General features: G+C 38.1%; 1 pseudogene; it reads left to right on the top strand.

The window, feature by feature from the left end:
- Positions 1-15,941: 15,941 nt before the first annotated feature.
- On the top strand, positions 15,942-16,885 carry LOC126081901 (olfactory receptor 14A16-like; annotated as a pseudogene).
- The last annotated feature ends 9,125 nt before the right edge of the window (positions 16,886-26,010 follow it).

The following is a 26,010-nucleotide window of genomic DNA, read 5'->3' as shown; positions in this document are numbered from 1 at the left end:
CATCACAAAAAAAGAAAATTATGGACCTGTATCCCTCACGAACATAGATGCAAAAATCCTCAACAAAATTCTAGCCAATAGAATTCAACAACATATCAAAAAAATAATCCACCACGACCAAGTGGGGTTTATACCAGGTATGCAAGGATGGTTTAATATTAGAAAAACCATTCACGTAATCCACCATATAATTAAAACAAAACACAAAAACCACATGAGCTTATCCATTGATGCAGAAAAGGCATTTGAGAAAGTCCAACACCCATTTATGATAAAAACTCTCACCAAAATAGAAATTGAAGGAAAATTCCTCAACATAATAAAGGGCATCTATACAAAGCCAACAGCCAACATCACCCTAAATGGAGAGAGCCTGAAAGCATTTCCCTTGAGAACAGGAACCAGACAAGGATGCACTTTATCACCTCTCTTACTCAACATTGTGCAAGAGGTCCTAGCCAGAGCAATTAGGCTAGACAAAGAAATAAAGGGCATCCAGATTGGCAAGGAGGAAGTAAAATTATCTCTATTTGCAGATGACATGATCTTATACAGAGAAAACCCTAAGGAATCCTCCAGAAAACTACTGAAACTAATAGAAGAATTTGACAGAGTCTCAGGTTACGAGATAAACATACAAAAATCACTTGGATTCCTCTACATCAACAAAAAGAACATCGAAGAGGAAGTCACCAAATAAATACCATTCACAGTAGCCCCCAAGAAGATAAAATACTTAGGAATAAATCTTACCAAAGATGTAAAAGACCTGTATAAAGAAAATACAAAGTACTAGTGCAAGAAACTAAAAGGGACCTACATAAGTGGAAAAACATACCTTGCTCATGGATCGGAAGACTTAACATAGTAAAAATGGCTATTCTACCAAAAGCCATCTATACATACAATGCACTTCTGATCCAAATTCCAATGATATTTTTTAAAGTGATGGAGAAGCAAATCACCAACTTCATATGGAAGGGAAAGAAGCCCCGGAGAAGTAAAGCATTACTGAAAAAGAAGAAGAAAGTGGGAGGCCTCACTCTACCTGATTTTAGAACCTATTATACAGCCACAGTAGTCAAAACAACCTGTTATTGGTACAACAACAGGCACATAGACCAATAGAACAGAATTGAGAACCCAGAAATAAATCCATCCACATATGAGGAGCTGATATTTGACCAAGGCCCAGTGTCAGTTAACTGGGGAAAAGATAGTCTTTTTAACAAATGGTGCTGGCAGAACTGGATATCCATTTGCAAAAAAATGAAACAGGACCCATACCTCACACCATGCACAAAAACTAACTCCAAGTGGATCAAAGAGCTAAACATAAAGACTAAAACAATAAAGATCGTGGAAGAAAAAAATAGGGACAACGTTAGGAGCCCTAATACAAGGCATAAACAGAATACAAAACATTACCAAAAATGACGAAAAGAAACCAGATAACTGTGAGCTCCTAAAAATCAAACACCTATGCTCATCTAAAGACTTCACCAAAAGAGTAAAAAGACTACCTACAGTTTGGGAAAGAATTTTTAGCTGTGACATCTACGACCAGCTCTTGATCTCTAAAATCTACATGATTCTGTTAAAATTCAACCACAAAAAGACAAACAACCCAATCAAGAAGTGGGCAAAGGATATGAACACACACTTCACTAAAGAAGGTATTCAGGCAGCTAACAGATACATGAGAAAATGCTCTCGATCATTAGCCATTAGAGAAATGCAAATTAAACTACAATTTGATTCCATCTCACTCCAACGAGGCTGGCATTAATCCAAAAAACACAAGATAATAAATGTTGGAGGGGCTGCAGAGATTGGAACTCTTATACACTGCTGGTGGGAATGTCAAATGGTACAACCACTTTGGAAATCTATCTCGTGTTACCTTAAACAGTTAGAAATAGAACTACCATACAACCCACAAATCCTACTCCTCGGAATATACCCTAGAGAAATAAGAGCCTTTACACGAACAGGTATATGCACACCCATGTTTATTGCAGCTCTGTTTACAATAGCAAAAAGCTGGAAGCAACCAAAGTGTCCATCTACAGATGAATGGGTAAATAAAATGTGGTACATTCACACAATGGAATACTACGCATCGATAAAGAACAGTGACGAATCTGTGAAACATTTCATAACATGGAGGAACCTGGAAGGCATTATGCTGAGTGAAATTAGTCAGAGGCAAAAGGAAAAATATTGTATAAGACCACTATTATAAGATCTTAAGATATAGTATAAACTGAGAAGAACACATACTTTTGTGGTTACGAGAGGGGAGGGAAGGAGGGCGGGAGAGATTTATTTATGGATTAGTTATTAGATAAGAACTACTTTAGGTGAAGGGAAGGACAATACTCAATACACGGAAGGTCAGCTCAACTGGACTGGACCAAAAGCAAAGAAGTTTCTGGGATAAATTGAATGCTTCAAAGGTCAGCGGAGCAAGGGCGGGGGTTTGGGAGTATGGCTTAAGGGGACTTCTAAGTCATTTGGCAAAATAATTCTATTATGAAAACATTCTGCATCCCACTTTGAAATGTGGCATCTGGGGTCTTAAACGCTAACAAGCGGCCATCTAAGATGCATCAATTGGTCTCAACCCACCTGGATCAAAGGAGAATGAAGAACACCAAGGTCACACGATAACTATGAGCCCAAGAGACAGAAAGGGTCACATGAACCAGAGACTTACATCATCCTGAGACCAGAAAAACTATATGGTGCCCAGCCACAACCGATGACTGCCCTGACAGGGAGCAGAACAGAGAACCCCTGAGAGAGCAGGAGATCAGTGGGACGCAGACCCCAAATTTTCATAAAAAGACCAGACTTAATGGTCTGACTGAGACTAGAGGAATCCCGGCGGTCATGGTCCCCAAACCTTCTGTAGGCCCAGGACAGGAACCATGCCTGAAGACAACTCATCAGACATGGAAGGGACTGGACAATGGGTAGGAGAGAGATGCTGATGAAGAGTGAGCTACTTGTATCAGGTGGACACTTGAGACTTTGTTGGCATCTCCTGTCTGGAGGGGAGATAGGAGGGTAGAGAGGGTTAGAAACTGGCAAAATTGTCACAAAAAGAGAGACTGAAAGGGCTGACTCATTAGGGGGAGAATAAGTGGGAGTATGGAGTAAGGTGTATATAAGCTAATATGTGACAGACTGACTTGATTTGTAAACCTTCACTTAAAAAAAAAAACCTTCACTTAAAGCTCAGTAAAAATTATTATAAATAAATAAATAAACAAATAAAGATGTGGGACTCCTTATAACCTGTCTTTAGGAGTTCTATTAGTTTATGCTAATTAAATATTTAATTATGGGTTTCACAGTAGAATCATCAGAGAGTGGTCAAATTGCTGTGGTTGCTGGCCACTCAGGTATTAAGAATGTCCAAAAATAGTGATGACAACATTCTTAAAAAAGTCAAATTTCAGAATAGGATCTCCCCAGAAATATTTATGTCATTGTGAATAAACACAGAATATCACAGTCGTGAAGTAATTTTGTACAAGTCTCTTATGTACACATATTTATGATTCCAGTTCTCCTTTTCCTAATTCAATCCAAAAAAAAAAAAAAAAAACCCAAAAGCCAAAAGCCAAACCTATTGCCATGGAGTTGATTCTGACTCATAGTGACTCTATACAACAGAGTAGAGCTGCCCCCTAGGGTTTCCAAGTCTGTAATCTTTACAGAAACAGACTGCCACAGCTTTCTCCTGGGGAGCGACTGGTAGGTCCAAATCATCAGCTGAGAATTTTAATTAGCCACTGTGCCACCAGGGCTCCTGATGGCTCTTCTCTAACTCAAGATCCTTCCACAAATTTTGTGCATTACCTTTCCTTCCTTCTTTCATTTTTCCTTTCTTTTGTTGTTCCTTCCTCTATCCTTACTTTTATTACTTCCTTTTTTATGTCCTTTATTGTCTTTCTTTTTCTCTTTGACCTCTTTATTTGTCCCTTCTCCTTTTATCTTTTTTTCTCCATTTTAAGTATAGATTCATTTTTCTTGTCTCCACTTTTACTCCTACGTGCCATTTTACATTTCTTCCTACTCAGATTACCTGAGTACGTCCCTAAAAAATACTTCTACCTTCTTTGTTGCCACCTTGGCATGGAAATGACCATTGCTACCTCTGTGTGTACAAATGCTGCATACATTGTGACCTGCTCCAGTAGACGGGATTGATCTGAACTTGGTTTAGTCACATATGACAATACCTTCCTTTTTTTTTTCCCCTTCCTTTTCTCTGTATTTTAATGTTAATGACTTTTTAAAAGAGCCCTCAAGAGGAAATAATTAACCGCAGATGCTAAAATTCCATGTTCCTTTTCTTAGGTACATATGATTCTTTTGTATCATTAAATTCTAATTTTATACTTACTAGAATTCACTATTTTAGTCACTCCTGGTCTTCCCACTAAACATTCTCCACTGTACGTCAGCTAATCCTCGCTCCATCTTTCTATTAATCCAAGTGTGATTCTCACTCATTTGTTTTTCTCCCTCAACCACATCTAATAACTCAGCAAATCCTTTTCTCTCTGTCCTCCAGTTTACCGTTTCTTTCAAATTATACTGATGCCACCATGAGTCACACTCCTATAATTTGTCATTTAGAGCATGGCTACAGCCCCCAAACTGGTCTACCTGCTTCCTCCCTCACCTGCCTTCTGACTATCCTCAGTGAAGCAGCTGAGTAGATTCATAGGATCAACATTAATTGCACCTCAGCTCACGTTCAGGACAAGCCGGAGTCCTCCCACTGTTATAGAAAGTTCTCCATCATCTATGCTTTAGTTACGTAATAGTCCTGAATTTTCCCACTCATCACCCTCTTCAAGTCCCAGGTGCCCTCTTTGTTCCTGCTTCAGGTGCTCTTTGCTGTTGATGGTCCTTCTAGTTGGAACGCTTTTCTTCCAGGCATCTGCTCTTCCACATTCTTCCAAATTATGGTTTTATAAAATGCTGAGTGAAACAGAATTCTGTTTCTCTATTTCTCTTTCAATCTATGTGTGTATGTGTGTGTATTTGTTTGTGTCCTGTAGTGAAACATGTTGTTAGCAGCTGTTAACTCAGTCCCTGACAGATGTCAAACCCAAGCATAATGTAAAGAAACACTGCGTGGTCCTGTGTCATCTCCATAAGTGTGTGTGGATTAAACCATTGTGATTTATAGAGTTTTTTTTTTTTTAATTTTTATTGTGCTTTAAGTGAAAGTTTACAAATCAAGTCAGTCTCTCACACAAAAACTTATATACACCTTGCTACATACTCCCAATTGCTCTCCCCCTGATGAGACAGCCCACTCCCTCCCTCCACTCTTTTCGTATCCATTTCACCAGCTTCTAACCCCCTCTACCCTCTCATCTACCCTCCAGAGAGGAGATGCCAACATAGTCTCAAGTGTCCACCTGATCCAAGAAGCTCGCTCCTCGCCAGCATCCTTCTCCAATCCATGTCTGAAGAGTTGGCTTTGGGAATGGTTCCTGTCCTGGGTCAACAGAAGGTCTGGGGGCCATGACACTGGGGTCCTTCTAGTCTCAGTCAGACCATTAAGTCTGGTCTTTTTATGAGAATTTGGAGTCTGCATCCCACCGCTCTCCTGCTCCCTCAGGGGTTCTCTGTTGTGTTTCCTATCAGTGCAGTCATCGGTTGTAGCCAGGCACCATCTAGCTCTTCTGGTCTCAAGTTGATGTAGTCTGTGGTTTAGGTGGCCCTTTCTGTCTCTTGGGCTCATAATTACCATGTGTCCTTGGTGTTCTTCATTCTCCTTTGATCCAGGTGGGTTGAGACCAATTGATGCATCTTAGATGGCCGCTTGCTAGCATTAAAGATCCCAGATGCCTCTCTCCAAGGTGGGATGCAGAATGTTTTCTTAATAGATTTTATTACGCCAATTGACTTAGATGTCCCCAGAAACCATGGTCCCCAAACCCCCGCCCCTGCTACACTGGACTTCGAAGCATTCAGTTTATTTCGGAAACTTCTTTGCTTTTGGTTTAGTCCAATTGTGCTGACCTCCCCTGTATTGTGTGTTGTCTTTCCCATCACCTAACGTAGTTCTTATCTACTATCTAATTAGTAAATACCCCTCTCCCAGTCTCCCTCCCTCCCCCCCATAAATGTCAAAGAATATTTTCTTCTCTATTTAAACTCTTTCTTGAGTTCTTACAATAATAGTCTTATACAATATTTGTCCTTTTGCAACTGACTAATTTCACCCAGCATAATGCCTTCCAGATTCCACCATGTAATGAAATGTTTCACAGATTCATCACTGTTCTTTATCGATGCATAGTATTCCATTGTGTGAAAATACCGTAATTTATTTATCCTTTCATCTGTTGATGGGCACCTTGGTTGCTTCCATCTTTTTGCTATTGTAAACAGTGCTGCAATAAATATGGGTGTGCATATATCTGTTTGTGTAAAGGCTCTTATTTCTCTAGGATATATTCCAAGGAGAGGGATTCCTGGATCTTATGTTACTTCTATTTCTAGCTTTTTAAGGAAGTGCCAGATCAATTTCCAAAGTGGTTGTACCATTTTACATTCCCACCAGCAGTGTAAAAGCGTTCCGGTCTCTCCACAGCCTCTACAACATTTATTGTTTTGTGTTTTTTGGATTAATGCCAGCCTTGTTGGAGTGAGATGGAATCTCATTGTAGTTTTGATTTGCATTTCTCTAATGGCTAATTATTGTGAACATTAACTCATCTATCTGTTAGCTACCTCAATGTCTTCTTTAGTGAAGTATGTATTCATATCTTTTGCCCATTTTTTAATTGGGTTATTTGTCTTCTTGCAGTTGAGTTTTTGCAGTATCATGTAGATTTTAGAGATCAGGTGCTGATCATAAATGTCATAGCTAAAGACTTTTTCCCATTCTGTAGTTAATCTTTTTACTCTTTTGGTGAAGTCTTTGGATGAACATAGGTGTTTGATGTGATTTATAGGGTTTTCGCTGTTTGAATTTTTGAAGTAGGTTTCCAGGCCCTTCTTCCTGGTCTGTCTTAGTCTGGTTGCTTCTCTGACACTGTTCAGCATTTTAGCAACACTGAAGCATCCCCTAACAGGTAGATGATGACTGTGCTTGAAGAGTATTGCCTGGGAATTGAATCCAGGTCTCCAGCATGTAAGGGAGGAATTCTACCACTCAACCACCACTGCCCATTGTAAAATACGGTTACTGTAAATTAAAGCGAAAGCCTGCATTAAAGACTTGACTGAGCTAACACACACTGTAGTCAGTTCTCTCGTGTAGAGATACAGGGTTTCGCTACAGGGTAAATCCAGAATTAGTGTGATGTTTTAAACAGGTTTAGACTAGTTTCATCTCCTGTACGTTTCCTTCAAGTGCAGGATTTCTGTGAGTTTAGATTTCTGATTGTGTAGAACTGCTCATATTATAACCATATTGAGGGGTAGAGGAGATCATAAAGAAGCATAATGAATCTAAGCTATATACTGAAAGATTAAGTAATAAATAAAATTAAAATATATTTTATACTGTTTTTAAGGTGCCTTTTTAGCTCCTGAAAATATCCTGTAAACATTGCCATTGATTCATAGGAATCATTATTTGATTAACAAATCTTTAATTTATTATTATATGTCTTCTATATATATTTTTTTATATATATACACCCAAATACTACACTCATGTTTTAGCATACTGTTATAGATTTGTATTGTTTTATAGTAATATAGGAAACCCTGGTTGCGTAGTGGTTACGTGCTATGGCTGCTAACCAAAGGATCGGCAGTTCAAATCCGCCAGGCACTCCTTGGAAATTCTATGGGGCAGTTCTACTCTGTCCTGTAGGGTCGCTATGAGTTGGAATCTACTCGAGGGCACTGGGTTCTTCTGGAATAGTAATATAAACAACATTAACTAAAATACCAAACTACAGAAAATCATGTAATTAAGTTAACCTACATTTTAACCCATATATGTAACATTATATATCAACATAGTTCTCTGAAATAGAGGATATACTCACTTTATATATTGTATTCTAAAGATATATTAAATTGTTATAGCTCTTAAGCTATTCTTATAAATATAGATTGTAGGTAATTGCCCTTATAAATAAGTATTCAGTTAACTCATTAATGTATACCTTTGTTTATATGTATGATTATAATTAGAACTGATACCTAAAATAGAACATCCAGATCAAAGGATGTTAATTATTTATTTAAATGTTCTGTTACATGTGGAAAAAGTGACTCCTAGAGCCTCATGTCAATTTTCTTTTTTTTAAATGTGTAAGAATATTTCTAAAACTCGTCAAATTATACACTTAAAATGGGTGGATTTTATGACATACTAATTATACCTTAATAAAGCCAATTTCAAAAAAATGCTTATTATAGCACAATATTGAAAACAACTTGATGCTCATCAATATGGGATTGGCTAATAAATTCTGATCCATCTGTACAAACAATAACAATTACTAATATGGTTCCTTTGTTATGAAAATATCCATGGTATCTTTTTTAATAGTTGATTTTATTGTTTTGTTTGTTGTTGAGAACATACACAGTAAAAATATGCACCACCAAGTTTCTACATGTAAAGCTCAGTGATATTGATTACAGTCATCAAGTTGCGCATCTATTCTCGCCACCATTTTTTGTGTTGTTCCTCCCACAGACACACACACTCACTGCCTCCTAATGTTCCTATCTAATCTTTCCAGTTGGTGTTGTCAGTTTGATCCCATATAGATAGATCTTGAAAGGACATAATGTTCAAGGCAGGTTTTCTTTACTAGTTAAATTAAACTATCATTTTATTTTAAGAAGATTTTTTTTTTTTTTTAGTACACATATTGTTTTATGACATTGGTTACCAACCCCATGACATGTCAACATTCTCTCTTCTCAACCTTAGGTTGCCTATTACCAGCTTTCTTGTTCCCTCCTGCCTTCTAGTCCTTGCTCCTGGGCTGGTGTGCTCTTTAGGCTCATTTGGTTTTATGGGCCTGTCCAATCTTTGGCTGAATTGAGCTAAAAGCTGTCCGGGGGCCATACTCTTAGAATTTCTCCAGTCTCTGTCAGGCCAGCAAGTCTGGTGTTTCTTTTTGAGCTAGAATTTTGTTCTACATTTTTCTCCAGCTCTGTCCTGGACCCTCTATTGTGATCTTAAAGGGATATTTTTGGTTTAAGGTTTAAAGACTATCTTAGGGCAATAGTTTCAGGGGTCTCACAGCAATTTGCACACTACCAACAGGGTACGAGGGTATCTGTCTCATGCTGTTCAACCAGCTTTAAAATCACCAATTTTGATTTTTTTTTATTTTCATACATGAAAATTGCCAATGTATTATGACATTATTTTTGAATTTAAATATTTTTCATTTGTACATTTCATTTGTATGGTTTTATTTATACATTTTATGTTCAGGTTCTTTTTCTATTTTTTTCTTTGAAAGTTAGTTTTTCTTACAATTTTGCGTGAAATATTTATACATTAAACATAATCACATTATATCAGATGAAATATTTTCACTTTTTAGTTTCCCAGTGACTTTTCTATATGATATGCATTCATATATAAAAATGCAAATTAATTTTAAGAATCAAATATAACTTTCTAAAATGCTTTCTTCATATTGATTAAATATCTGCCTCCAGGCTTTTTTTAGGACTTACTCATAACTCTAACATTTAGAATTCATGAAGACATACCTAATTTACATCACACACAAATTAGTAGAAATTTAGAAGTAGTCCAAATATATATATGTATTTTTAACCTTGCTGGCTAGCAGTTCATTTAGCTATCTTAGGATATAGAGCCTAGGATCCAAAACCAAACTCATTGCCATTGAGTTAATTCTGACTCATAGCAACCCTGTAGCACAGCACAGAACTGCCCCATTGGGTTTCCAAAGCTGTAAGTCTTATGGAAACAATCTGCCACATCTTTCTCCCACGGAGTGACTGATAGGATCGAACCGTTGACCTTTTGGTTAGCAGCCAAGTGCTTAGCACTTTGGAACCAGGGCTCCTTCGAGTCTAGAAGAAATATGTTTTTTTTTTCTCTATTACTTTTATTTTTATAATTGTAAAAATATATAATCAAACAGTAAAAGTAGTAACACATATAAGAACACAGACAGTCAAGGGATGGAACAGACAAAATGAGCAGTGGTGGTGAGGGGAGGAGGAATGCATGAAAATAAAGAGAGTGAGGGCCTCTCCATATGTGCTCTCAGTTCACATCCCGGAGCCCCCTCCTCCCTCCTGCTGTTTGCTGTTCTCGGGTGCCATTTGCTCCACAGCCACCCAAGGTTACGCATATGACAGAAATAAGACCACAGACTCAGAAACTCAGGAGAAAGATCACTGCTGTTTACTGAGGATCTGGGATAAAGAAGAAAAGGGGAAAATGTCCATCAGGCAGAAGCTGGAGCCTAATGCTGCTCAATTTACCTGCCACTGCCCTTTTCGTATAGCTATTACGTTCCATCACCTTAATACATTCAATCATTTGTAGAAAAGTTGGTTATTGTTGTTTTGTTGACATTGTATTATTAAAAGGTGTTGGACTTTTTCATTGCCTTTTCTACACTGAATGTCATGACGATATTTTTTTTCTCTTTTAACATGTGTGTACACAAAAATTAAATCACAAATATATACCAAATCTAGATAAAATATTCTAAACATTGACTGAATATATGGTATATGCATGTATGCATGTATATGTGTTGTTGTTGTTAGGTGCTGCTGAGTTGATTCTGACTCATAGTGACTCCGTGAAACAGAATAGAACTGCTCCATAGGGTTTTCATGGCTGTACTGTTTACAGAAGCAGGTCACCAGGTCTTTCTCCTGGTGGGTCCAAATCTCTAAACTGTCAATTAGCAGCCAAGTGTTTAACCATCGCACCACCAAGGCTCCTTGCATGTATATACACAGACATGTACACAAATAAACTTGTGTCTATTTGTCTAGTTTTATATATATATAAAACAAACCCATTGCCATCCAGTCAATTACGACTCATAGCAACCCTATAGTATAGAGTAGAACTTCCCCATAGGGTATCCAACGCTGTAAATCGTTACAGAAGTAGACTGCCACATCTTCCTCACACAGAACAGCTGGTAGGTTCTAACTGCTGACCTTTTGGTTAGCAGCCAAGTGCTTAACCACAGTGTCACCAGGACTCCTCTGTGTATATATAAACCAAACCAAACCTGTTGCCGACAAGTCGATTCCAACACATAGGGACCCTATATAACAGAATAGATCTGCCCCACAGGGTTTCAAGGGAGCAGCTGGTGAGTTGGGACTGCTGACCTTTTTTTGGTTAGAAGTCATAGCTCTTAACTACGGCGCCAGACATGTATATATAGAAGTGTCTATATGTTTTGTATATATAAAACCCAAACCCAGTGCTGTCGAGTTGATTCCAACTCATAGCAATACACATGTGTATATATGTTAGGTGCTGTCGAGTCGGTTCTGACTCCTAGCGACCCTGTGTACAACAGAACGAAACACTGCCCAGTCCTGCACCATCCTTACAATCATTGTTATGCTTGAGCTCATTGTTGCAGCCACTGTGTCAATCTACCTCGTTGAGGGTCTTCTATGTGTATATATATATAGACATGTGTATATATGTATATATATATATAGTCCCTGGGTGATGCAAATGCTTACAGACTTGGTTACTAATTGGAAGTCCATCCAGAGGTGCCAAGGAAGAAGGGCCTGGTGATCTTCTTTTGAAAAGTCAGCCATTGAAAACCCCAAGGAGCATAGTTCTGCTCTGACACACATGGGTCGCCGGGAATCAGGATCGCGTCAATGGCAACTGGTCTGATTTGAATGTACAGTGAAACTCGTGAGAGCTGGAACTCAATGGAACTTCCTTATTTTCCCGGGTCTTGAAAGTTTTACAACTTTGATGGGGTGTAGTCTTACTACTTTTTTATTGCTTGTTTTAGTGGAAAATATTTGAGTTTTCCTTCTCTGACATATTTCTGCCTTACACAGGTTCTTGCTTTGGCAGGTTTTACTGTATCTCTATATCTATCTGTCTACATACCTAGATGCAGATCCAGAACTAGATCTATATATGGAATGTGTGTACATATAAATATGCATAGATATATATTTATACAATTCAACAAAAAGACAAATGCCAGGGTCTCAAAAGCTTGCAAGTGGCTAGCCAAGTTACAATTGGTCTATTCACCTGGAGCAGCAGAAAAAGAGGGAGAGCCAGGAATAGGAGGAGGAAATGGAATGTGTGCCTAATTACTTCCATGAACAAATGCTTCCTTTGCCATGAGACTAGAAGAATTGGATGGTACCTGGCTCCCATTACTGAATATTTTGATCCAGGATTCTGTGGAAGAGTTCTTACCAAAAGGGGGGGAATGCAGAATAGAAATCCAAATTCTCATGCAAACCAGATTTTCTAGGGGTATTGAGGATGGTTGAAATTCTGAAACTGTTTCCCTGAGACAATCTTTAAATTGTCAACCAATGTATCCTCTGAAGTTTTATTTAAACTGAACAATAGGTTAACTTACTTAGTAAAAACTGTTTGCTTTGAACATCATGCTCTTTTGAAATACTGTCTATATAGGATCAAATTGACTACAAAAACTCGAAACATCAGATAGGAAGCTTACGGGGCAGTGAATTCACGTTATTGAAAGAAGAAAAATTCAGAGAAGGAGAGTAAGATAATTACACAAATTGAAGAATGACATCAACGCCACTGAATTGTATGTGTAGAAATTGTTGAATTGGTGTATGGTTTGCTGTGTATACTCTCAACAACAATAAAAAATGAAATATATATGTGTGTGCATATACACACACACTCACATATATAATTTATAAACGCTGTTAGCCAAAAATAATATCCTAAATCCTGTTATAGTTGGAGGGTGCAATTTGGAATAATTATGTGATTTCGTTTTTAGTAGTGGATTTCAAAAATACCAAATGTACATTAAAATGTTTTGTTGTGATAGATATGAGTTAATTGAAAACACTTAAAGACTTGGTAAGAGTATATCTTTGCAAATGGTTTGGGAAGAATAAACATATACAATCCATCAATTATTAATAAATTATCAAAGTGTGCTATATCAATTAAACTGCAAGAAATACCTAAACAACCAAATAAACATGCGCACAGAGAATGTAATTATAATTACGTTAATCAAAAGTTTGCTTGTAAAGAGAAGACAGGATTTTCAAATACTGAATACCAATGCCATGGAATAATAAGGAGAACTGCTGGCATAACGGTTAAGTGCTAGGCTGCTAACCAAAAAGTTGGTGGTTCAAATCCACCCAGCCACTCTACAGAAGAGAGACTCTGCCATCTGCTTCGGTAAGGATTACAGCCAAGACAACCCTACTGGTACAGTTTTACTCTGTTGCACAGGGTCACTGAATCAGAATCAACTTGAGGGCACCCAACCATAGCAAAAAATAGATAAAAACACAAAGCCATGAAGAATATTGCTGTGTGTGAAAACTGAATCTCTGAACCACACATGATGAATGTCAAAAGATGTATTTTTATAAATATGTATGGCAAGTAATAGGAAGATTTTTGAAGGAAACATTCCCAAACGTGCAACTCTAGTTCTTCCTGGGAAGAAATTTGTGAATGAGCCTCTCCAGGCACGTTTCACATTAATTTTTTCCTACATTGCTTTATTTTGCACAAGTAATATTTTCATAGATACTAGTGTTAAAATGACCAAAAAAAAAGCAAAGCTAAGCAACAATAAAACAAAACAATATTTGGACCTAATAAGTATTCCTGAATATAAATTTCAATACTTGGATTCAACTATCCTATTTTCTACTAAAAAGTTAGTGTTGTAACACATTAATGAGCAGAAAGAAACAAAATGAACGTATTCATACAGTTGTGGTATATTCTCATCACAGAAAACCCCTAGGGGCATTTGAATTACCCTTCTGTGTGGTCCTAAATCCTGGTGTTCATGGACCTCGGAGCCTAAGCCTCACCCCAATTATACCATGGTGACCTCATATGAAACTCAGAAGACACATAGGACTGGTGAGATAATTAAGCAGCCTTGGTCGTGGAATACCCCGCCGTTCCAGAATGAAGGTGTCCACTGAGGGCAGACACAGCATGGCCCTTTGCTTCCACATGTATAAGAACACATTCAGTGGAGGGATGGAAGAGGGAAATGTGCCCCATCCTACTCCTACTGTGCCTGTTGGGGTCTTTCCACTTCATGCCTGACTGCCAGTTCTAACCAAGGGGAAGAGAAATCTCTGTGAATATTGATAAATTTGTTATATTTTGATAAATTTATGTAACTCTTTTCTTCTGATGTCTTCAGAAAGAGGAAATTTAACATTGTCATCTGTATCCATAGAAGAAACCTGTGCTAATTGATAAGACTATTATCTACCCAATTAGTTTCTAGGTGTTTTGTTTAAATGAAAGCTGGAGGGGCAAGGGAGAAAATTAAAAAAAAAAAAAAAAGATACTTTTGTAAAAGTGAGAATGAGGAAGTAGTGGATGTTGAAAAAGCTGTTGTATTGTCTCAGGCAAGACCACTGTCATGGCTGTAGTTTACAAGGAGAGAGGAGACCTTCCATCACAGCAGCAGTTACTCTCTACTCTCTAGTAAATAGGTAAGAAGTGACAGTGTGGACATCCTAAACTTTACTAAAAACTCTTCTACTTGACGTCAACTAGAAAAGACACCATCCCACTGTGACACTAAGGTAGGCCTCTACCCTATTCTACCTAGGACCTTCTTTGTATTATTTTTAACCACCATTCACAAACCCATGCTTTTCTTTTTATTCTACTATATTTTATTTTCAGAAGCTCTGGTGGCGTAGTGGTTAAGAGCTCAGCTGCTAACCAAGAGGTGGCTGTTCGAATCTGCTAGGCACTCCTTGGAAACTCTATGGGGCAGTTCTACTCTGTCCTATAGGGTCACTATGAGGTGGAATCGACTCGATGGCAGTGGGTATATTTTATTTCATTTTCACCAAGGTCAAGAGCAGTGTTTATCAAATGACTCCTGGAAGCAGTCAGTAGAAAAGAGAAAGGCTGTGTTAATAGCTTTAAATGTAGAATATATCCTAACCCCCATAAGCTTAAAACCAAATCCGTTGCCATCTAGTCAATTCTGACTCATAGCAGCCGTGTAAGACAGAGTAGATCTGCCTCATAGAGTTTCCAAGGGAAGCAGGCTACCACATCTTTCTCCTGTGGAACAGCTGGTGGGTTAGAACCACCAACCTTTCGGATGAAGCTTTCATTTAGTAGCAGAGCACTTAACCACTGCTCTACCAGGGCTCAAACCCCTACACCTGCATAGTAATCTCCTAAGGCATGGGAGGCAATATAACTTTTTCTTGCTTCCTGGACAGATGCACTTTGTTGCATCCTCTGCCTTTTTCTTAACTGCCTTTAATGCCAGTCATATTTCAATTTGCTCTCTCTAATATCACAAGAAAAAAAAAATACAGTTGCACTCAAATCCATTCATATTCATGGCAACCCCATCTGTGTCAGGGTACAACTATTCTCCATAGGGTTTTCAATGGCTAATTTATTGCAAGTAAATTATTGGGTCTCTTCTGAGACAAATTTCGATGTACTCAAACCACCAGCCTTTTGGATAGCAGCCCAGTGCGTTAACTGCTTCCATTACCGTTAAGGAAGTGGAGCTGTACTGTATGCTATTTTCCTGAGACTCTTCTGATAAGCTTCACTCCAAACAGAATCAAGCCATGTTAAAGGTGTTTGCTCCACCCTTTGCTTGTTAATATAACCAGAAGATTCAGACTACTGAGTTCATATCTGAGTGAACTAGTTATCGGTGTTATCTTTATTTCCACAGACAAGAATCAGCATGCCTGAGAAACTAGCCAACATAACCTTCATAATGGAATTCTTGCTCATGGGATTCCCTGATGACTGGATGCTACAGAGACTGTATGCAGCCCTCTTCTTCCTCATTTACCTGACAGCATTGACAGGCAACCTCCTCATTGTCACCCTCACCACCATTGATCTGCATCTGCATGCCCTTATGTATTTCTTCCTGAAGAATATGTCCTTGATTGATATCGGCTTCATCTCTGTCACAGTCCCCAAGTCCATCATGAACTCTCTAAGAGTCATTCTATCTCCTTCCTAGGATGTGCCTCACAAATTTTTCTTTTTCTTTTTTTTGGGAGTACGGAGTATGCCCTCCTTGTAGTCATGTCCTACGACCGCTATGCTGCCATCTGCCATCCTTTGCGCTATGAGACCATTATGAATAGAGGCTCCTGTGTGCAGATGGTGACTGTGTCATGGCTCAGCGGATTTGTCTATGGATCCATCCATGTAGCAGGTACATTCTCTGTCAAATTCTGTGGGCCCAACATAGTGCACCAGTTCTTCTGTGACATTCCATCACTGCTTACACTTGCTTGTCCTGGGGAGCAAATTCTAGACTATGCATTTATAATTGCCAGCTTTTCTTTTGCCTTTTTATGCTTCCTTTTCATGATTGCCTCTTATGTTCACATTTTCTCAGCTGTCTTAAGGATTCCATCTGCTCAAGGCAGGTTCAAAACTGTCTCCACCTGCATGCCCCACCTCACTGTGATGGCCTTGTTCCTCTTTTCAGGCATTGTTACATGTTTAGGCACCAATTATAAACCTGCATCATCACTGAATCTTTTCATGTCTGTGTTATACTCTGTGTTACCTCCCAGCCGGAATCCTGTCATATATAGCCTGAGGAATAGGGATATGAAGGCAGCCCTAGGCAAATTACTGGGTGATAAAATGTTGCTAAAGGTGTAAGTATTCTGCTATCTTTAAAATATTGGCATGCATTTTCTCTTAAGTCAAAAGAAGTTTTTAAAATGTATTTTGGCCATCTATGTCTTTGGAACACATTAAATATCTTCAAGTTTAAAAATTCTCCTCCATATTGACTTCAACAGCCTTGTCACTTACAATTTCTAGTGATATTTTCTCACTTTACTTTTCAGCATTACATTTATTTAAAATATTTCTTTTATCACTTTGACATTTAATTTGGACCAAATGTTTTGAAAGAGTGAGTTGAAAGGAACTGGAGAAAGAGGTGAAACACCTATAAATAGCAGTTCTTTGTGTAGCATCCACTGTAGACGAAACTGTTTGGAGCTTTGCCAAGCAACTATGATAGATAGAGATATATAGAGATATATAGGAGCCCTGGTGGCGTAGTGGTTAAGAGTTCAGCTGCTAACCAAAAGCTGAGCAGTTCAAATCCACCAGCTGCTGCTTGGAAACCTTATGGGGCAGTTCTATTCTGTCCTATAGGGTCGGAACTGACTCTACAGCTCCTAACAACAACAACATATGTATATATATGGCATGGACACTTAATAAAGGCAAATGGGTATGTTACCATTACTGTATCTTCCATTTATCTTGTCACAGCTACACTAGACTGTATATTCTGTAATCGAAATCAGACCCACTGATTTTTGTATTCTTTTCTTGGAAGGTTGTGGAGTGTCTAGAAACACACAATGCAGTGAATAATCCAGACTTTGAGGTTATTCTGGTGGTTTCATCTCCTTTGTTGCCATTGTCAGATGCTGCCTCTTTACATTATCATACATTATTTCTTCAAAGTTAACCTATTACGTCCAATTTTCTGTCACTGGATTTTACAACTTTATAATAGCGGTAGAAAACAGGAGTAAAGAGAATCCTTTGGCTGTCTTACTATTCTACACATTTTTCTTTTTTTTTTAACTTTTTTTTATTGTACTTTAGATGAAAATTTACAGAACACACTAGCTTCTCATTAAACAGTGAATACACATACTGTTTTATGACATTGGTTAACTACCCCATGACATGTCAACACTCTCCCTCCTCAAACTTAAGTTCTGTATTACCAGCTTTCCTGTCCCCTCTTGCCTTCTAGTCCTTGCCTCTGGGCTGGTGCGCCCCTTTGCTCTTATTTTGTTTTACGGTCCTGTCCAATCTTTCGCTGAATGGTGAACCTCAGGAGTGACTTCATTACTGAGCTGATAGCATGCACAGGGGCCATACTCTCAGGGTTTCTCCAGCCTCTGTCAGGCCAGCAAGTCTGGTCTTTCTTTTTGAATTAGAATTTTGTTCTACATTTTTCCCCAGCTCTGTCTGGGACCCTGTATTGTGATCCCCGTCAGAGCAGTCAGTGGTAGTAGCGGGGCAACGCCTCGTTGTACTGGACCTTTCTGGTGGAGGCCGTGACAGTTGTGGTCCATTAGTCCTTTGGACTAATCTTTCACTTGTATCTTTAGTCTTCTTCATTCTCCCTTGCCCCTCAAAGGGGTGTGACCAGTGGAGTATCCTACATGGCCACTCACAGGCTTTTAAAACCCCAGACGCTACTCACCAAAGTAGAATGTAGAGCATTTTCTTTATAAACTATGTTACGCCAGTTGAGCTAGATGTTTGCTAAAACCATGGTCCCCACTGTCCTCAGCCTAGCAATTTGGTCCCTTGGGGAGTTTGAATGTATCTGTGGAGCTACCGTGACCTTGCCTTGTACAAGTTGTGCTGGCTTCCCTAGTATTGTGTACTGTCTTACCCTGTACCAAAGTTAGAACTTACCTACTGTCTATTTAGTGTTTTTCTATCCCCACATTTCCTCTCCCTTGTAACCATCAAGGATTGTTTCTTTTTGTGTGTAAACCTTTTCATGAGTTTTTACAGTAGTGGTTTCATACAATATTTGTCTTTTTGTCATTGACTTATTTCACTCAGCATAATTCACCCATGTTATGAGATGCTTCACAGATTCATCGTTATGCTTTATCAGTGTGTAACACTCCATTGTGTGTATGTACCACAATTTGTTTATCCATTCATTTGTTGATGGGCATCTAGGTTGTTTCCATCTTTTTGCTATTGTGAAAAATGCTGCAATGAACATGGGTGTGCGTATGTCTGTCCGTGTGATGATTCTTATTTCTCTAGGATATATTCCTAGGAGTGGGATTGCTGGAACATATGGTATTTCTATTTCTAGCTTCCTAAGGAAGAGCTATATTGTCTTCCAAAATGACTGTATCATTTTGCATTCCCACCAGCAGTGCATAAGAGTTCCAATCTCCCAGCAGCCTCTTCAACATTTGTTGTTTCATGGTTTTTTGATTAGTGCCAGTAATGCTGGGGTGAGATGGTATCTCATCTACACATTTTTGTTATCATCATAATTTTTCTTATTTTAGAATTTAAAAATAAATAATAATTTCACCCATTTGAGTTTCTGGAATTATTATATACAAAACAAATACATTTACAAGTTATAAAAGTAGTTATGTAGCTACATTTATAAGGATCCCTCGTGGTGCAATGGTTAAGCACTTGGCTTCTAACTGGAAGGTCAGAGGTTTGAAACCACCAACTGTTCCTGGAGAGGAAAACCTGGAGATCTGATCCTGTAAAGATTATAGTCTAGAAAACTCTTGGGACAGTTCTGCTATGTTGGGTCAGGTAGCTATGAGTTGCAGTCAACTCCAAGGCACACAGCAGCAACAGCTATAACCACAGATCAGTCATAATCCAGAGGATGATGATTAAAATCAACCAATAAATAACAGTTACCATAATGTCAATTCCGGCTCAAGTTGACTGCATGTGTGTCAGAGTAGAAGTGTGCTCTGTACGATTTTCAAAGGATAATTTTTCAGAAGAAGATTACCAGGCCTTTCTTCTCAGGTGCCTCTAGGTGAACTTGAACCTCCAACCTTTTGGTTAGCAGTGGAATGCTTAACAATTTGCACCACCTAAGTGTTCCTCTTACCTCATAAACAGTTTCACGAAGTACGAAACTCTTTTTTCTTCTATTTCTCTATTTACTTACCTTTTCTTTCTCTCACTATATCCACTCTCTTGCCCTGCTTTTGATGAAGCTGAAATAGGATAGATGGCACCTTTCTTGGTCTGCCTTAGCCATCTGAACTGAGTTCTCAAAAGTGGACTGTGTTCTTTCTCTAGAGTATATTCTTTCCCCAAACACAGCCAAGATCTCTGACTGTTCCATTGGTGGCTATCTACTCCTTCAATTTTCTCAACTTTGCTTGCATTGTATAACTATCTGTTTTTAAGAAATTAATTATATTGCTAATTATTTGTTATAGAGTAATACCAGGTGATATTTTTATTAAAATAGTAGATATTAATTTTTCTTATTGAATAAAATTAACTTTATTTTCTCCAATATTATAAAAATGTATATGTGAAAAATAACTGGCCTTTTAAGGAAATGAACACTCTCATAATTCATTTTTACACAAGATCAGCACTGACCAATAGACATATAACCCAAAACACATTTGTAATTTTAAATTTTCTGGTTGCTAGCTAGAAGCCCTGGTGGTTGGCACAGTGGTGAAAGCACTGGGCTGCTAACTGAAAGGTCAGAGGATCTGACCTATGCAGGAGAAAGATGTGACAGTCTGCTTCTGCGAAGACTTACAGCCTTGGAAATGTTATGGTGCAGTTCTACTCCATCCTATAGGGTTGCTAGGAGTCGTAATCAACTCGACCACATGGGTGTTTTTTTTAGGTTTTTAGTAGCTAGTTTAAAAAAAAAAAAAAGTGAAGCCAACCTTTATTAATTTATTGATTTAAACAAATATAAATAAAATATTTTAGCAAGCAATGCATACATATTTACGAGACATTTTATATATTTTTCATACTAATTCTTTCATCTGGTGTGTATTTTACCTTGGAGCACATCTCAGTTTGTACTACCCACATTTCAAGTGTTCAGCGGCTATACGTGTGCTGTGGCTGCTGTCTTGCACAATCGAGTCCAAGACACTAGCTAAGTGCTCTGATTTGACTTAGAATTCAGTAAAAACATAGTCTGTTCTACCTTATTTGATTATATAAGAATACAGTTAATTACATTTTTATTAGAATATGACTATAACAGGGTGTGTGTGTGGTGTGTATGTGTAATTGTTTGCCTGTTGTTGTTGATGTTACCTGCCATGGAGTTGGCCTGCAGCTCAGGGTGACCCCATGCACAACAGAAAAAAAGGCTGCCTGGTCCTGCACCATCCCCATGATGGGTTGTGGATTGAACTGTTGTGATCCATTGAGTTTTCACTGGCTAATTTTTGGAAGTAGCTTGCCAGGCATTTCTTCATAGCTCACAAAAACCAACCAAACAAAAATCCTATTCTCTGTCAGATTGACCATCTAAATTAAAAGCTTATGGCATGGTCAGTAATAATTTCCTGTTACATCATAGGATGTCAGTAGACCCCCTCCCCACCCCAGTACAATCTAATTTATTGAGCTGATTTGGACTAATGTTCCTTCATGCTTCACGTGATGGCATTATAATACTCTATAATCTATTCAGGGTTAAGAAAAGCAACAACTTGTGCACTGTATTCCAGGAAGAATGAAGACAACAGTGGTGCTTGAGCACACATAGTGGAGGGGAAGTAGCCACTGGTTCTAATGAGCCTAATTTAATAACCTTAGACATCTGTTTTACTGGAACGTGTTAAGACAGGGGATGCTTCTAAGCAGCGCAGTTCCTGAGGACAGACTGTGAGACAACAGTGAGCATTTGAGGGACCAGATAGAAAGTTATTTCATTTCTACACAGGAAAGTCGTTCTTGCTTCGTAGACAGTATCCCCCCTCCCCCTTCTCTTGGGCGCTACTGATAGATAAATGCTGGAATTTTACTTTCTCACTTCCATATCTTGGAGATTCTTTAAACAAATAAACAAAACAACTCATGTGGCTTTAAGTGTTGTATTAAATTTTCTGTAATAGTTTCTGATCTTGCTTCTACATAACCAGTTTTTTCTTTTTCACACCATGAGCTGTATGTTTAACTCCATGAATACAGTATTTATTTATTGGTGCTCACTTTACCTCCTTTTTTTTTTTTTAAATGCTTGTTTTCATACAAATGTCCTGGTTAAAGATTCATCCCTTCCTTTTTTTTTTTTTCTTTTTTCCTGTGTTTCTTTAATCTCTTAGACACTTTAAGTAGGGTCTCTGGGTAACTTCCTCACTCGTGTTCTTTGATGTTATCTTGCTGCCTGGGGTCGATTCCACTGAGCAAAATGGTTTTACTAACTTAGTCACTGGGGTGTGTTTATGCACTGCAGTTGTGGAAATAAACAGGATATCATTTGGGACCTGTATATGCTAGTGATTTCAAATATTCTGGGTGGTTTTAATTTACTTTCTATTGGCTTCCTTACATCACTAAAAGGTGTATATAACAAATCCTTTGAAGGTGGCAGGGTTTTTAAGTTTCAGGAATGACATTTCCCATGCAAATCTCTGACAGAGTATGCTTCTTGGTCTACTCAGTATAGTTTTACTGGTAGTTGAGGGATAAGTAATAATTTTACAGGCTGACTCTTTCTGTTTCTGAATTAATTGGGCTATCAATTTCTCTTTTCATGTTTTCCCGAAATAGTTGCTACAGCAGCAAACCAAACAAAAGGAATTGTGGCACTTCTGAATAAAAATTTAAGTGTTTATTACATGAAAACATGGAGACTTTATGAATAGAACTACAAAATCTGCTGAAGATATTAAAATGACACTTTGAATACTTTAGGGAAAATAATAATTTCCCATTGTATATGTTTGATGCAGTTGAAGTTGATAACAAATATAAATTTGATCCTGTGGTACTGAATTTCAACTGGAACATGAAACAAAAAGGAACAGCTCTGAACAGCAGAAAGTAATTATTCTCCCACACAGAATCTCATAGATAAAAAAATAAAATCACATTTTATTGGGAAAATAAATGACTACTCATAAATTAATGACACTAGGATAAATAGCTTGACTATTAGAGAAGATTGGAAGATACTTCATTCTATTAGAATCTCATAAAATTTAGGACAATTGAAAACTGAAATGCGGTAAATTAAGTTAAAATACAAGGGGAAGGAGACTTAGAATGATATTTTCTCATTTTATGATATAGGATAACTTCCTAGAAAAAATTAAGTAAATAAAAAAACAGATTATAAATTCACATCATATGAATAAAAGTATTCATTTAAAATATAAACAAGGTGAAAGAACATATGACTTACTAGAAAATATTTGCAATATATAATGACGACACATTATCAATGTAAACAGCCAATGCAGATAAGCATCATATAATTCATTGTTAGTGGAAAGAAGTTCATGGAGGATGTTCACAGGTGGTGGGATGAGGCTGAAAATATGGCCATGGAAATTGTGTAACAAAGAGTATTTGAGGTTTTAGGGACATTATAAGTAAAATCCCTTTTCATCTCCAGGATTCAAAACATATTTGGAGATCACTTCAGAAATCACATCAACAAGAGGAAAAAATGCCCCTGATAAAGTACAAAGCGGAGGGCAGGGCTATGACATGTGAACTGTTGGGTCAGTACTGTCTCCGAACTAACCCACACAGTAACATAGATATTGGAAAATGGTTAGTTATAATTGGGTTTAGAGCACAAATAGACTGAGGGTTACTATGGAGAGAGAGAGAGAGAAAAAGCACTAACAGCTTTTCTAATACATCAGCTATACAAAATCAAGCACTTTCCCAGTGCTATCACTTATCAGGTATTTCATCCTGGATGGTGAAAATTGTTAATATTCTTGAATGCTAACAGGAAGATTGGAGGTTCAATCCACCCAGAGGCATCTCATAAGAATGGCCTGATGATCTACTTCTGAAACATCACAGCCATTGAAAGTTCTACAGAGCACAGTTTGACTCTGACACACATGGGATCGCCATGAGTCAGAGCTGACTGGACATCAAATGGTTTGGTTCTAGGGAAAAGTGAATAGGGCATGAAACAAGTTCCCACACTTATTATTAAGAAGTAACCCCTCCTCGTTGTAACACAAGACAAAATTTAAGTGCTTCCTCCCCACCAGTATTTCACAGCCATCTGTCCATGGACTGGAGGGTTCACACTGGACACCAGGGCCACAGCTGTCCACCTCTTGGGAGGAACAACCATTTTTGTATCATGCTGTCTTGTTCTTACATTCATGAGGTTGTTCTCCCTTATTACCACAGCTGTTCTGGGTGTCATTCTGGGACATCTGGTTGGTCTTCCAATTTTGAACATAACATGAAATTGATTTTTACTCATAGTGACTATATAGGACAGAGTAATACTGCCCCATCGGGTTTCCAAGGCTGTAATCTTTATGGAAGTCCATTGCCACGTCTCTGTGCTGAGGAGTGGCTGGTGGGTTCAAACTGTTGACCTTTTGGTTAACAGGCAAGCACCTAACCACCATGCAACCAGAGCTCCTATTTTGAACATGCTTTTGTTAATTTTTTTGTTGTTGTTATCAGGTGCTGTGGAGTTGATTCCGACTCATAGAGACCCTACAGGAGAGAGTACACCTGCCCCATAGGGTTTCTAAAGAGTGACTGGTGGATTTGAACTGCCAGCCATTTGGTTAACAGCTGAGCTCTTAGCTGCTACACCACCAGGGCTCCACTCTGAACATATATCACTCAAAAAAGGGACTTATTGTCACTATATTAATGTAAAGTCCTTAATACACCAAAAGGTGAAAACTTAATATTGTATTCAACTCCTTACTGTTGTCTGGTCTCTTTACTCAGATTAAATATTCCAATTTTCTGTGATGAGATTACATACCTTGAAAAAAATTCCAGTGTGGTTACAAGGCATAATCCATTGCAAATTCATTATCAGTATCTCAGAGAGAGACAAGATACACAGTGATGAGATCCCCTTTCACTTAATGCAAAGTAAGACTTCTAACGCGCTGCCTTGTTTGGTGTCAGTTACAAGGCTTCACATGCCTTAGAAATTGGTGGATTCTATCTGATTCTACTGCCTGAACTGCTTCTGATTTGGAATAAGAGTAAACCTCTCAGGGATTCACAGATTAGTTTATTTCCAAACATTTCATAAGCCAAAGCTTCCAGTCACACAAGAACATCACACCGTTGGCCCCACATACCAAACATAGGGCATGTGAAATGACTTTGGGTAAATGAAAAGTAATGTTCTTTGATTACAGTAATAGTAATAAAGGTACTGGAGATATCTCTTTTGGATTTCAACCTTGTTGGAATGATATGATTCAAGAATTCATGATCTATGAATCTGACCAAATGTTCACAACTGCTCATTTCTTAACTGCTTTGCCTTTAATCAGGCTTCTTTCCGTTCCACAGGCCCCTGAACTCTGCTTGCTTCTAGTCTCACCCAGCACTAAAAAAGTGAAGTGTGTTCCCCCCACCCCTTATCAGCTTCTAGGAATCACCAGGCCACAGAGAAACTCTTGTTCTCTTAGACTCCATTGGCCATTTCCCATTGTTTGTCAGGCTTCTCCTTAAAAAATCCTGCTAATCTCAGCTTGCTTCTCCTTATCTTATGATAGAAGTCTTCTTCTGTTTGATTTTGAGTCACTTGCAAATTTATGAGATCAGATCATTGTCACAATTGTCTTTCTTTATGAATAAAGCCTCTCCTTAAATAACTCCAAATTTGTTTTTATTTGACAAATTTAAAGTCAACTGACACAATTTTACCATCCAAGTTTTGATTATAACCAATGTTTGCCATATCTGGGGAAAAACAATTGCTTGCCCATTATTTCTTTACTTTTTAGAGAGCGTAAATGAATTATTCCATCCTTGCTCTTGATTTGGAAAATTTTCAAAGATGAACAAGCATTTGACCCTACTTTATTTCTGGTGCTATCTTTTTACTTTCTGCATACTCATCACTTTTTAATGCCTTCTTTCATGGTTTGTGACTCATTTACTTCTTTCAGAAAGGCTCAGTAGAGTTTCTTATCCCGAGCCCCTTTCTTCTTTTCCACATGTTTTAGTGTCTAGCATTACTTTCTAGCCCCGGCTTTTTGTTCCTTGGTTTATACATTTTGTCTTGTATG

Source organism: Elephas maximus, chromosome 8 (assembly GCF_024166365.1).
Source record: "Elephas maximus indicus isolate mEleMax1 chromosome 8, mEleMax1 primary haplotype, whole genome shotgun sequence".
Taxonomy (NCBI): domain Eukaryota; kingdom Metazoa; phylum Chordata; class Mammalia; order Proboscidea; family Elephantidae; genus Elephas; species Elephas maximus.
Note: the sequence above shows the minus strand (reverse complement) of the source record. Positions and strands in the feature narration are given on the sequence as shown.